The sequence below is a fragment of the Aptenodytes patagonicus genome, chromosome 13 (assembly GCF_965638725.1).
Source record: "Aptenodytes patagonicus chromosome 13, bAptPat1.pri.cur, whole genome shotgun sequence".
Taxonomy (NCBI): domain Eukaryota; kingdom Metazoa; phylum Chordata; class Aves; order Sphenisciformes; family Spheniscidae; genus Aptenodytes; species Aptenodytes patagonicus.
In genome coordinates this window covers 8,823,857-8,836,755 of record NC_134961.1, presented here as the reverse complement: position 1 = coordinate 8,836,755, position 12,899 = coordinate 8,823,857, and the positions used below count along the sequence as shown (strand labels likewise).

At 37.5% G+C, this 12,899-nt stretch overlaps 1 protein-coding gene across 4 annotated transcripts in view; it reads left to right on the top strand.

The window, feature by feature from the left end:
- The window catches only part of SDK1 (sidekick cell adhesion molecule 1), a 431,815-nt gene that overhangs the window by 195,425 nt on the left and 223,491 nt on the right, over window positions 1–12,899 (top strand). The window lies entirely within an intron of this gene.

Sequence of the window (12,899 nt, the reverse complement as noted above, 5' to 3'; positions counted from 1 at the left end):
GAGCGCTGGACTTTGTCATGCAAAGACAGATTATTATCCAGAGGACTCAATGCAAGGCTGTGCACAGTAGTACAGCTACCAAGAAACAAATGGGATCTGGCATGGTGTGGACCTCCTGAAAGACTGAAGCTTATGTAGTATTGTTGGTTCTGTTTGTCCACACCTGCCTCTGGTTTGTTCCTGCAAAATCTTTTTGACTCTGTGGGACAAAATTAACCCCACTGAGCAGAGGGTACAAATAGAAGTTCCGACAATCTTTGTGGAATCGGATGCTGGGTTAGAGGAAAAAGCCCCAAAGCGATACCCCACTGCTAGACAGCCTGCTGCCAGCTGGGCTCAGCTGAGCTGAGTTCAGTCCAGCAGCCTGCCCTTATCACCAGATGAGCTGCAGGTGCTACCACTTGCTCAGCCACCCAGTCAGAGGAGGTGGAGGAAGCAAAAGCTCAGAGGGTTGGGGCTGACTGCTGGAAAAGGAGGGCTGCTTGGAGAGAGGATTGAAGGCAGAGTGGAAAGTCTTCCAGGGCTTTTTGTAGCTGGAGGTAGCAAAGAAGGTGGTGGGGCTGTAGTGTCAGATGTTAAAGAAGGTAAGGGTTCTGGTCGATTATTATTTTTTGGTGGTGATGGTGGGAGGACTTAGGGGCATAAGATGCAACTTGTGAGAGAAAAGGCCTTGTTAGTTCTGCTACTCAAAGTGGCATGTTTGTCTTCCTCGTGTCAGGTGCTGCTTTGCAATGCAGACTGTATTTGTACTTCTGCAGCATAGTGCAATAGAGCAGCTGTTGTTTTAATGCTGACCGGTTGGCCTCTGCACCATTTTACCCTGTCAGGTAATTTCAGTTGAACAACAAACATGCATAATTTTGTAGTTGCTGGTACTACAAGTAAATGTTTGCAGAAAGTAATGCAAATGTGGAAATGTTAGACATGTAGAATTACAATTGTGTTTCAGCAAATGTTTTATGTCCTTTTTTTTCTTAAAGTACATTCTTGGTTGAAAGCAGTCCCAGGGACCTGTTTTAAATCTACATTAAGTGGATGAAATATGGTTTAAAGCAATAAAGCATTGAAATTCAGAGCTCTGGGGTTTGCTCATTCATTTTCATAGGTCATCTTAACATTATCCTTTATGTATTGCTGCAGGCTCCCATAAGTGGGTTCACTGGCAGTTTGTCTCGGGGTTGGGACATGTAACAGACTGAGCAGCATGGGCTGCACATTTACAGAGTCACCACTGTGTTACGGGCTGGACGCATGTATAGCAGAAAATGATGATGGGGTGGAAGAGTAGGGTTTCAGGTGGCTCAGCAACTCTAGTAAACCTCCAGCTGCTTTATATGGGAAAGAGAGAATTGTGTTTCTTAGGAAAATGCTTTATATTAATGCTGTTCTTGCCATAGAGATTGCCAACAAATATTATTTTGATACATCCTTGAGGCATCAGAGATTTTGCTTCTGAGCGGCGATGAGAATTTAGAAAAAAATTCCATTACTGAAGGGTTTGATTTTGGTGGAGAGTTTTTCCTTTCTGTTTCCAGTGCTGTTGGAGTGAAGAGTTTCTTTAAACTGACAGTCCCTCTGCTGCTTTAGGAGGAAAACCAGTGAGATGGTGTTAGTGGTGTTGGTGCTGCTTCTGCTCTTGCAAGGTAACTCGCATTCTCAAATATTCCTTTTCAGTTGCCACTCTGTAGTGAAGAGTAAAGAAAGAGGGAGGAAAAGGTACGAGTTGCATTCATGACCTTTTAGGTGAAGTCATCTAAACTGAGAACGCTGAAGTTATCTGTAGAGCAGTATCATTAGGTCTTAAAATTTGATTCTGTGATTATAATAATCCCTACTTTGGTGTAGGCGCTACTAGCTCATTTGAGGCACTGGGGATCAAATTTAAAGTATCTACTTCAGCCCATTCAACAGCCTGAGTTTTTGAAGGAGGAACTTCAGTACTTCAGTTGGCAGAGGGATCAATCAAGAAGCAGCTCTGACACATCTCCCGAGATGCGTATCTGTGTGTTTTAGTGTGGATGCGTGCCCTCTCTTCTGCCTATTCTCATACACAGGTACTCAATTAGAAATGAGCCATGCCGTCGCTTTCTCTTTCCCAGTGGTCTCTCTAACTTTGCAGAGTGTATTGAGCTGAAGTGTAGACATACATATTGAGTAACTGTGAGCCTGCATTCCTGCGTAATTGTTTTAGCTTTAAGAAGAGTTACAATCCCTGGGTATGTGTTTAGCTTCTGTTCTGGGTTAAATATTAAGCCCTTGCACAATGTGCTTTTGCTGCCTCAAAACAAGGCTACTATGTGAACTTATTTCTGTCCTTTGTGTAAAGATTATTATCAACAAATGAGGATTTATCTTACTAAGTACTACAAACATGCAAGAAACTGTCTTTCTGTTCCATTATTATTAATAAGTTAACGAGACTTGTTGCAGATGGTAATTTTTCTGATTGTATTACTTGATTCAGGAAGGGCTGCAGGATAACCAAATACATGTGTTAGCTATTAGGTTTTGGGTAGAGAATATAGGGAAGAAAACAAGAAGTCTACCTAACCTCCCTGCATAACTGTCTTGTTCTATATCTCCTGTTCATTAGCTCTGTTTTCAAGATTTCATTCTGAAGTTTGTACATCACTATCATTGGCCTCGTTGCCCTGGCTCTCATACGACCCTTTTTTGTCATTCTTTTATACCATATTTTCATCTTAGGAGATAAGAGGTTAACTTTCACATTTCCTTTAGCAAAGTAGCCTGGAGGGTTTATTTGAGCATTGTTTCTGTTTTCCATCTTCAGAGTTCACTAACGACAGGATTAAGAACTTGGAAGTTAAAAATGTAGACGTCCATTTAATTAAAGGGATTGACTGTCGGGGTTGTATTTTTCTTTCTCATTAGCATTCTGTTCATTCTGTTTTCTTTCCCTATCTCCCCATTCCCTACATACTCAGCTTGTAATAAAAGTTGGTTCTTGAATGTAAAGAAGTGTGTTAATGCACCTGGGAAAAACATGTACGGGAAAGAATTGAATTTGTTTCTATCTAACCTAGGTGAGATATAATGGAATGTTTCATTGTTTATCTTTACAGTAATAATCAAAGCATCCTTTCAACACTCATAAGGATTATTTAAGAAGAAAATTCAGTAAATGTATTTATTTGCTTGTTTTCAACAGAAAAACAATCTCCTATTTTAAGTTTATGTCCCTGCAGCCAAGTGATAAGGGCATTTTAATGTTTTCCTGCATCTATCTTTCCATTTTAATGTGTTGCAGGATTAAGGGATAGCTGATGCTGCCGTTGCATAAATGTGAGCAAGTAGAGATCCTCATTACAGGGCGAAGTGGATAAAAAGAGTCAGTAACTGAAGGTGATGGAACTGTTGTGTCTACTGTCCATTAACTCAGTAATAGCACCTCGTCTCCAGATGAGGGGAATGGCAGGGAGCAGCATTTTGCTGCGTTGCAGGAGCAAATCCCTAAAACCTCTGCAGCAGAAATGTCTGCGAGTAAGGAGATAAATATGTGAAGACAGATTGCAGCAAAGACTTTGGGGGCATCAGAGGTTTTCTGTTCTGGTCTAACTATTATGTAGAATTACTTGCATCGGCAAGATGTTGAGCATACTGTTCACAACCCTGGGAATATAAGCTAGGCTGGTAATACGCATGCATGTTTTCCAGGATTTGTGAGTTCTTTTGCCATGTAACTCATAGCTGAGTGTTTCTTCAGCACTGAAAATAAAAATGCTCTGCAAAGCATATTGTAGCCATAAAATCAAAGAAACCAAACTGCATCTACTGACACTTCAGGGTTTCATTTGGCTGCTCAATAGGCATAGTGTTTATGGTTCATCCAGCAAATGTAAACAAGGCAGTCTCTCAGATGCACGCTCTCTATTGCTCTTCATTAGAGGGAATGTGTGGTGCTTATAGCTTCAGTATTGGAAGGAAGGGAGTTGAAGTTCTTTGCCTTCTATGTTACCTCTGGGACTATTTCTAAAGTAGAAGTTGCTGTCATTCTACCGGAGGACTGGCAAGATTTACTATACAAGCTTTGGCCTTCTGACTTCCTTAAGCTTTACAGCCAGGAGTCCTGAATATATGTCCCTGCTGCACCGCAAGGAAATTTGTGTCATTAGCCTCAGAAGTCAAATAAGCAGTAAGTCATACAAACACATCTGTGTATTGATTTTGAGTAATTTAAAAATAAATAGAGTTGATAGGTAACCTATCTTCCTGGTTTTGGCAACACCATCCAATTGAAAGCAAAAAAAAATCTATATGGTCTGTTGCTCCTTTAGTCATGCGTTATTTACATTTTAGTTGGCCACTGAAGTGTTCTTTATGAATTTTGGAGTCAAGGGCTGCAACCAGGTTTCAAATACAACATACAGATGGATCCCAAAAGGGAAATATACTTCTGAATGTCTAAAGGCTATCTTCCAGGAGACGTTTTAAAAGACGCTAATGTTCACATTAGGTTTCATACATTTTAATATATGTAGTATCACTTTTCCTGGGAAAGGGATGATCAAATGATTAGGTTTAGATATAATTGCATTTATCTTCTCAATCTTTTACATAAATCCTCTGATAACTTCACTTCCCACCTTTTGGAATTCTGTGGCTTTGCTACAAAACAGCTTTGTGTATATTTGCCTCACTTATAGGAAAGAGGAATTTCTCCTTTTCTTTTTAAAAAATTTTCAGCTTGTATTATTTTTGACTAGTAATGTATACCTAACAGAACAGATAAAATGCTATTGATAGAGTAATATTTTTCCAGTTGTTTACTGTGCTCTGTTTTACACAGTATTGACAGAAAATCATGTTTGGGTAGAAACCATAACACAAAATGCTGCTGTGATGTTATGCAGTTTTCTTTTTATTCCAAAGTTTCCAGCGTTTGGCTTCATACGTATGTTCAACATATAGTTGCATGTATCCAGCCTGGCTTTGCTTTTATGTCATTGCATGGCCTATTTATGATAGAAATAGGGAGTCACTGCTTTCTTTTAAATTTCTGCTGAAGTTCTGCTTATTTGGTTTTTTTAACCAGTGTTTTCTTTATGTTTTATTGTCACTAACTTGAAGTGCTTTGAAATGTTTGCATTAATGGCATTAAAAAAGTCTGTGATTGACTGACTTGAAATTTCTTCCGCTGTATTATTTTCAGTAATAACCAGGATTTTACAGAGTCTGTGGTAGATGTGTTTGTTACTAAATGCATCTGTACTCAGTATGAGGGGATTCTGCTGAAAGAAGTAGTGCCATACCATGAGTTACTAAAAGACTGGCATTTGGACAGCAATGCTCACCTGCCTGGTGTGTATAATTCAGGAGATGTTAAAGCAGTTGAAAAACAGAAAGCAAGAAGTTGCTTTGCCGAAAGTTGTAACAAAATGCCTGATAGTCAAACTGAAATGCAAGGGGGGAAAATAAAGAGTATTAAGATTTAGCACTTACATAACCCTCTACATCTTTTGAGTGCTAGAGGTATTAACTATTTAAGCCTCTAGATAAATTTTTCAGCATAAAAAGAAATACGTATGTGTATTATCCTTTTTCTCTCTTGGAAAAACATACAGACCAAAAGGCTAAATAACTCACCCAAGGCTACATATCACTGGTAAAACCTGGATATACTTGGCTCCCGGGCCTGTGCTCAATTCGTGCAATAGTATATGTCTTAATGGTGTGTGAGTAGAAATAACTACACAAAATCCCTCTTTTGATGTAGATAGCAAACCTAAGATACTGTATAATAACACTGTACAATGAATTTACAGCAGTAACACAAATGCTAGTCTCAGCTAACTGCAGTACTGTACCTAGATAGCACTAGCAGTTGTATTGATCCAGGCCACTAAATCTTTAATTATCTTTCATAGTAAAACTTGTCTAAATAAATTGCTGTGTTGCTACCCAGTACCACTGTTCTTTGGCAGCTGCAGAGGTTGATGCTTGGGTCACTTGCTACTTTTTTACCATATCCATGCTCTTTATTTAAAGATTTGGTACTATTAAAAGGAGAAGTAACGCATCTAAAAACTAATGGACTACTAGACTGTTAGTTCTGGAGCATAACATTCCCTACTACCCCTCAAAACAAGTCTGTAATAAGTTATGGCTGTACAAATTTTCCTATCCCCTGAAACTCTCCCGTTTATTTCAACATACTTGTATTTTGGGTCACCTAAAGGAGTCGAGGGGCTAGTTTGGTACTGTTGTCACTTACAGGGCTAGCGTGGTAAGTTTGGTTGTAGTGTTTGTAAGAGGGATATGTACTTTTCTGGCACTAGGAGAAAAAGAACGCCTTTGGCTCATGTGATAATAAACAGTCATTGAAGGTGCCATCCTCTTGACGTCTTCCACAATGTGTGTGGCTGTTTCATCTTCGGTGATATGCAGCTGCCATTAGGTATTGTGATTATAGCCAGATGATTTCTGTCAATGCTCTGTGTACTTAATATATCAGTTTTAAATATACCCATGTGCATGTACTCATGTGCATGTATTTAGCTGCTGAAGAAGGACTTGTTTCAACTGAGAAAACTGACCAAATGTATTAGAGATTTGCATTGACCCATCCGAGATTTCAGATTTTATTTCCAAACTGTGTGGATACTTCAGTTGCTGTGATACAGATTTTTGAGTCCCTGAGACTAGGTATGTTTATACAGCAACAGCTGTGCCAGGTCTTATTCTCACTATACCTATGTGAAAATGGAGATGGTTTCAAATGAGGTATGTGTGGAATCAGGAATAAAATGGCAGAGATGGTGCTGAGGCAGATTCAGGAACATGAATAAACAAAGGCTGGGAGCACCTAAGTAGGCACAGTTGTGACATGTCTAAATATTTCTGTTAAACGTGTTGTTAAGAGGTTGAAGTTTTCTTTGTTGTTGTCATATAATCAATTATCTCTTCAGTGCATTGCCCTGTGACAGGGCTGTGCCGCTGCTAATTTGTTTTATAGTTAGTGCAGTTCACAGTCATGCCTTACATTTGTTTTTATTCTGTAGTATATGGATCTCAGTGAAATAATGGTATGAAGATATAATATTCCACAGGAATCTCTTTAATACTTGACTACAAACCACTATACCACATACCATTATACTGACATGTTTTATCAGGAGCGAAGATATAATTTAATAACAGAAGTTTTCCTTTCATGGTGAAGGAAGAAAAAAAAAAATCAGTGTTTAAAAAAACCCACAGCACCTGCAATTCAGGAGAAATATCATAAAGTGGAGTAATATTCATGTCTGTCTGTATCTGAAAATTGAACCATAAAATCCCAAATGATTACAAATAGTCTTCGTGCTTGCTGTCAGTGAAGTCAGCCAGCTGTGTAGATCAACAACTTATGATACTTTTTAACTGCAATGTTTTGTTTAAATAACCCATTTATATTAAAAAATTTCCGCTATCCTCCTTTCCAGTGGTTGCTAGCTATGACCATAGCAACAGATAGTGATGTCACGAGTGGAGTTCAATGTGTTGATTATACGATAAACTGGAGAGAGAAGAAAATAGATACTCTGTTTACAAACATCTTGAATGCAGTGAGAGTTTTATAAGAAGAGGAGACTAGAGGAAAATTGACGTTTCTTATTCCAAGTCTTTGGTTTCTGTTGTTGACTGAGATGTACATTTTGTCTTGAAAGTCTGGATTTTTCTTCTAGTTTGAGAACTGCTGTTGCTGGAGTAGCACATCCAGGTACACATCAGTGTGGTTCAGTAGGAGAACACCCAAGAGCTGTGATGTAAGAACACGTAGGTACTTATATCAGCTGTACTAAGTCTTGTTGTTTAAAATGTAATAATAATAATTAAAAAAACCCAACCAAAACAAAGGAGTAGAGTTGTGTGATAATTAAGTTGCATTAAACAAGAATTGAAGCTGCTGAAAACCTGGGGGGAGAAAAACATTTTAACACAAGTAGTGCACTTATGAATATTATTCCTTAGTTCTTTACTGTAATTGCTTGCTTCTGGATTGTAGCATTGTCTCTCACTGCAAACATCTCTTTCATGACCAGTTATGTAGTGATTATCTTGGGTTTTATTTTGTGGGTTTTTGTAATCTCTAGACCAGTAATTGCTTGATATGAGCATGATTTTAAATATATATTTGGGATAACTCATCTGAGCATCCGTTCTGGGAGCCTCTATCTCCAAATAAGCTTTTCCGAGGGTGAACTGCTAAGAATTTTATAACAAGACTCAATATTTGATGATTCTGCTTAAATCTGAGATACTTTTTTGTAACAGTCCTATACATATATGAAGACACTTGTGACAGCTCTTGTTTTTTGAGTGTCTTCCTGCATGTCACGCTTTCTGGATTATTCTTTGGGGTTGGATGGTTGCGGGGAGGGGAGTGGATGGTTCTGGTGTGGTTTTGGGGTGGTTTTGATTCTTCTTGACTAGCCCACATGTTTAAATCTGATAGCCAGAACTGAGTGGAGGCTACACTGGGTGAGAAACAGGGTTATTTCTTAAATTTTCCAATGATACTGCTATTTGCACACCCTCGTGTGAGGTTTGTCTGTTTTGCAGTCAGTTACTCCTTCTGAAATAGTGTTTTGAATTTCTTCATTGAACTGCAAACCTCAGTCTTGTGGAGAGGCTTGAACAGGTCTTTGGAATTCTAATTCTGTCTTCCAGAGTCTTTGGGACTTTATCTGCAGATTTAGTAAGTGAAATCTAGATTCAGTCAACAAACACCAATGAAAATATTAAATAATGCCAGGCCAAAGACAGACCCTGTGCGTTTTTACCTGATATAACTTTCCAGTCAGGTAGTAGATCACTGATTTGTCAAGTACAGTTTTCCATCCACTTTTGTTCTAGCCTTACACTTGCTTTACACGAAACAGGTTTTGTGTAATGTGTTCGTGAACAAATGTGGGGAATAATGTCTATAGCCTTACTAAACCAAGACCTTGCAAGCTCCAAAACTAGTGCTAGAGAATAGGGAAGCCAAGCTTAAAACATGGAAATTCTGCCACTTCTCTCATTTCCTCCTGGAAATATATCTGCTGAACCCGTCAATAGCTAGCCTTCCTTCATTTCACGAGAGTATTCAACCTCTGCCTGGCAATTAGGGCTGTCTTGGTTATTCCTGTGTAACCTGGGGACACTTTCATGACTAGAAATCCCAGTTGCTTCCCAGAAGCACGTGTGCCATGCCATAGCTAGAGAAGCAATAGTATAAACTAGCATTGATTGTAAAATCAATGCATTAATTTGTGTAGTTATACTTAATATTCAGTGGCTGTGTAAGTATAAAATTTTTATTAATAGATGGTTGATTTGCAGTAACAGTATACCTGGAACCTGAATAATATTTTGTGAAACTGGCAAACATAGTGCTTTGTTGCTATGGACATGTTGCTCTGTAGCACATACGCTAATATTTTGCTCTGTGATTGAGTTCTGAAAAACATGGACTGTTTGTAGAAGACATGTATTTAAATAATTTTGATTAATAATTCCCCATCAGAATTGGAAGAGACATGGGTAGTGAAATGCTCAGTCTGTTAAGCCATGCGTACACTACTCCAAGTCAGGATTTCACTTGAACAACTGTGTTTTTAACCGCAATGTGTCTGTATGTTTTTTCCAAAAGGGGAAATCTACGGGGGGAAGTCTTTCAGTAACTATGTTGTTATTACTCCATAATATCTCTCTTTTCTATTAACATCCATGTTACTGTGTGGTGGCTGGCTCATGGAGAAAGATCGGTGCTTGCTGTGTAATTTGGACAAAAGTTTTTAAAAGGGGAACAGAGGTTTTCTATTAAAAAATATCTTATAAAGAGGGACTGATATTCGTATTAGCTAGAGTTAATATTGGAAAAGAGGCTTTATGAAGGCCTAGGTACTAAAACATTGCATGCTTGTTCATGAGCAGATGGCAGCCTTCTAAGAGAAAGCTTAATCAGGTTACCTTGATTTTCATTTTATGATGTTTTTATAACCTAGTATTATCTATTTATTGTGTAATCTGGTAGACTAATAACCTAATAAATATCTAACTTTTGGGCGTTATCCACTTGTAGAGTCAATTTTTCTATTTTCACATGAAAAACATTATTAATGGAAATCCAGCTATTTAAGATACTGATGAATTCATTTGTGGCATTTTAAGAAATGATGCAATTTTCAGTGCAGGAAAAATTTATTTAACTCCAAAAACTTTCTTAAATGCCTTAATAATGGTATCCCCTTTGGAAAATTCTCTTTACTTCTAATGGCCTGATTCACGTTCCACTGATGTTAACAGAATAATTACCATAAGCTTTAGATCAAACTTAGAGATTTTTTGCACCAGATTTATTTTTAAAGAATTTGGACAATTAGGAAGGCTGCAATTAAAAGTCCCAGAGTGTATCTAAGTGCTAAATTCTGGCTGTGATAAATGGAAGTGATGAAAACCTCATTAGGTGCCTGTTTACATGTTCAGATACTTAGAAGAACTGGGTGTATAAAATGACTTGTCTCCATCATTGCTACCTTTTCCCATCCTGTCAGACCATAGTCTTGGTTAGGCAGCACGTCATACACAGCTTGTAGTTTCAATGGCCCGACTCACCTTTGCTTTCAGATCAATCTGTTCTAGTCTCTGGCTGCTTCTGTGGTAAAGGTATCGCTGAAATGCTTGTAGGGCATCATAATACTGAATCCACCATTATAACTGCCTACCACTCGCAGAGATCTACGTTGCTGTTTGTTTATTGGCTGCTGTTCCCTACAGGCTTCCACTGAGCTCCAGAGAAATTTTAAAAATTCTTCTATTAAAACATATGATTTAAAATGCTCCTTTCCCTATGCTTAAGAAATCCCAAAGGATCAGTCTGCTTAGTTTACTTCCTGGTTGCTCCTGCCTTGAAAATGTTAGATTGAGTTAAGTTCAATATTGCTTTAAAAAACCAATATTTATATTTTTCATTAATTCTGTGCTGGGTATGAATTACTGATGGGTCCACTCCATCTGCTGCAGTTGTCTTCCTCAAATATGCTGGTAAACTGAGCAGCCGGGAATCAGATTTTCCTTGGAACATAAGTGTGGTGCTGTCATAATTTAAAAGTTATATCAGACAATGAAAACAAACAATAAACCCAGGAAAACATGTTAAGCCAATTTTAGGGTGCTCTGTGCAGCTGTTGTGCAAAAAGCGGCTGCAAGCCTGGTACGGGCTGGGGCATGAATCTTCAGATGGTTTAGAAACATTGGAATTAACGAGTCCTTAAAACATGACTAATTGATTTTTTTTTTTTCCCTGATGCACAGGGCTCATACTTGATCTAAATAAAACTCCCAGAGTCTGCAGCCTGTGAAGCCTTGTGTCTTGTTCTATACCTGTCTTTAGTTAATAAAATTGAAACGTTCCATTTTTCACAGAATTATTAAGATATCTATAATTCATTTTGGGGTTTCTAATTTAAAATTAATTTGGTTATGTAACTGATGACCCCAAAGAGTTGTCTTCAGTAGTTTCTTCATCTTCTGATTCTTTTTTCTGTACAAATTAACATCAAACTCTTCACACTATTTTGAACATGGAATTTATAATGTTTAACCCTTCTGCACTGATCTTTTTAGATTCAAATATACTTATGTTCATTTAATCTTTAAAATTTACTTACATTTCACTCACAGATGTTACATTTTGCTCACAATAAATATTTGTGTATTATAATTTTTTTTAAAAAATCTTCATTTTGAACAATTTTCTTAATAATTACATCTTAATTCCCTTTGCTCTTGATTAGTATAATGGTCTAATTGTCAGAATTTCCAGCCAGTTTAATACAGATAGTAGCAGTGTGCATCTCACCAGTATTCAGGGATCACCTTTAAAACTTTGGTTACAGTCGCAGCTGGCATCGAAGCAGTCTGAAATACGTTTTGGTGTTTTTGAACAGTCTTTCTAATGCTGCTTTCTTTAGAACTAAAGTAGAAATGAATGTAAATGTCACTGTTTTAATATTCAATTATTAGCACTCCATTGGAATTTTATCTTTATTTGCTTTATCAAATGTCCTATTAATTGCATTTTATATCCCCGCTCTGTAAATCTATCACAGTTTCTTTGATTAATTTTCTAAGTCAGTTAAGCTAGTACAGGTTCATTGAATAAAGCAAAAAATCATACTGTGATTTTTTTTAGCAGTTTTTATTATAAAAACTGTCAATAAAGGTAATGTAAACAGGATCTTTAGCTGATGTCTGATGACTGATTTCAGAACTGAAAATATAACCTTATATATTTTTCAGGAGATTTTTATTTATTGGTATCTACTGATAACTTTATAGAAGTTCAGTGTTCTTTGTATCCACGTTAGAAAATTGAAGTGATATGAATAAAATACACACAGCCTTTGAACACTGCTATGTTCTCACTGTAATTTTCTACGCCCCCTCCTACATATAAACTAGTATGCTACAGTAGGTATGTGTGATTTCCCCTATTGCTTTAAATAGGGGAAATGCTTCTTCGAAAGCAAAATAGTTGTGAATTATTAATGTTAACCACACCGTGCCAAAACAGGAGAAAGAAATGCAGGAGTGTTCATTACTGATTGATTAGTGTACGAATAATTTGACTTAGCACTGGCTCTTTTTGAGGCCCTATTGATGTATGAACTTGTTTCATCTAGTATAATAATTTTATATGTTGTTTCAACCTCATGCTCAAGGATATGACTAATAGCACAGCTGAACTCAATGGGGCTTTGCATCAAGTAATATAAGTGAAGGTAGGAGTTTCTTGCTCCAAGTCTTGCATTCAGATTTCCAAGTTTGTGCCTGTCCCAGTCTGCATTATTGTCAGCTCTTTGCTCCACAGGCTTTCTCTGGAACTTTACATGTTCTTTTATTCTTATCTGTTT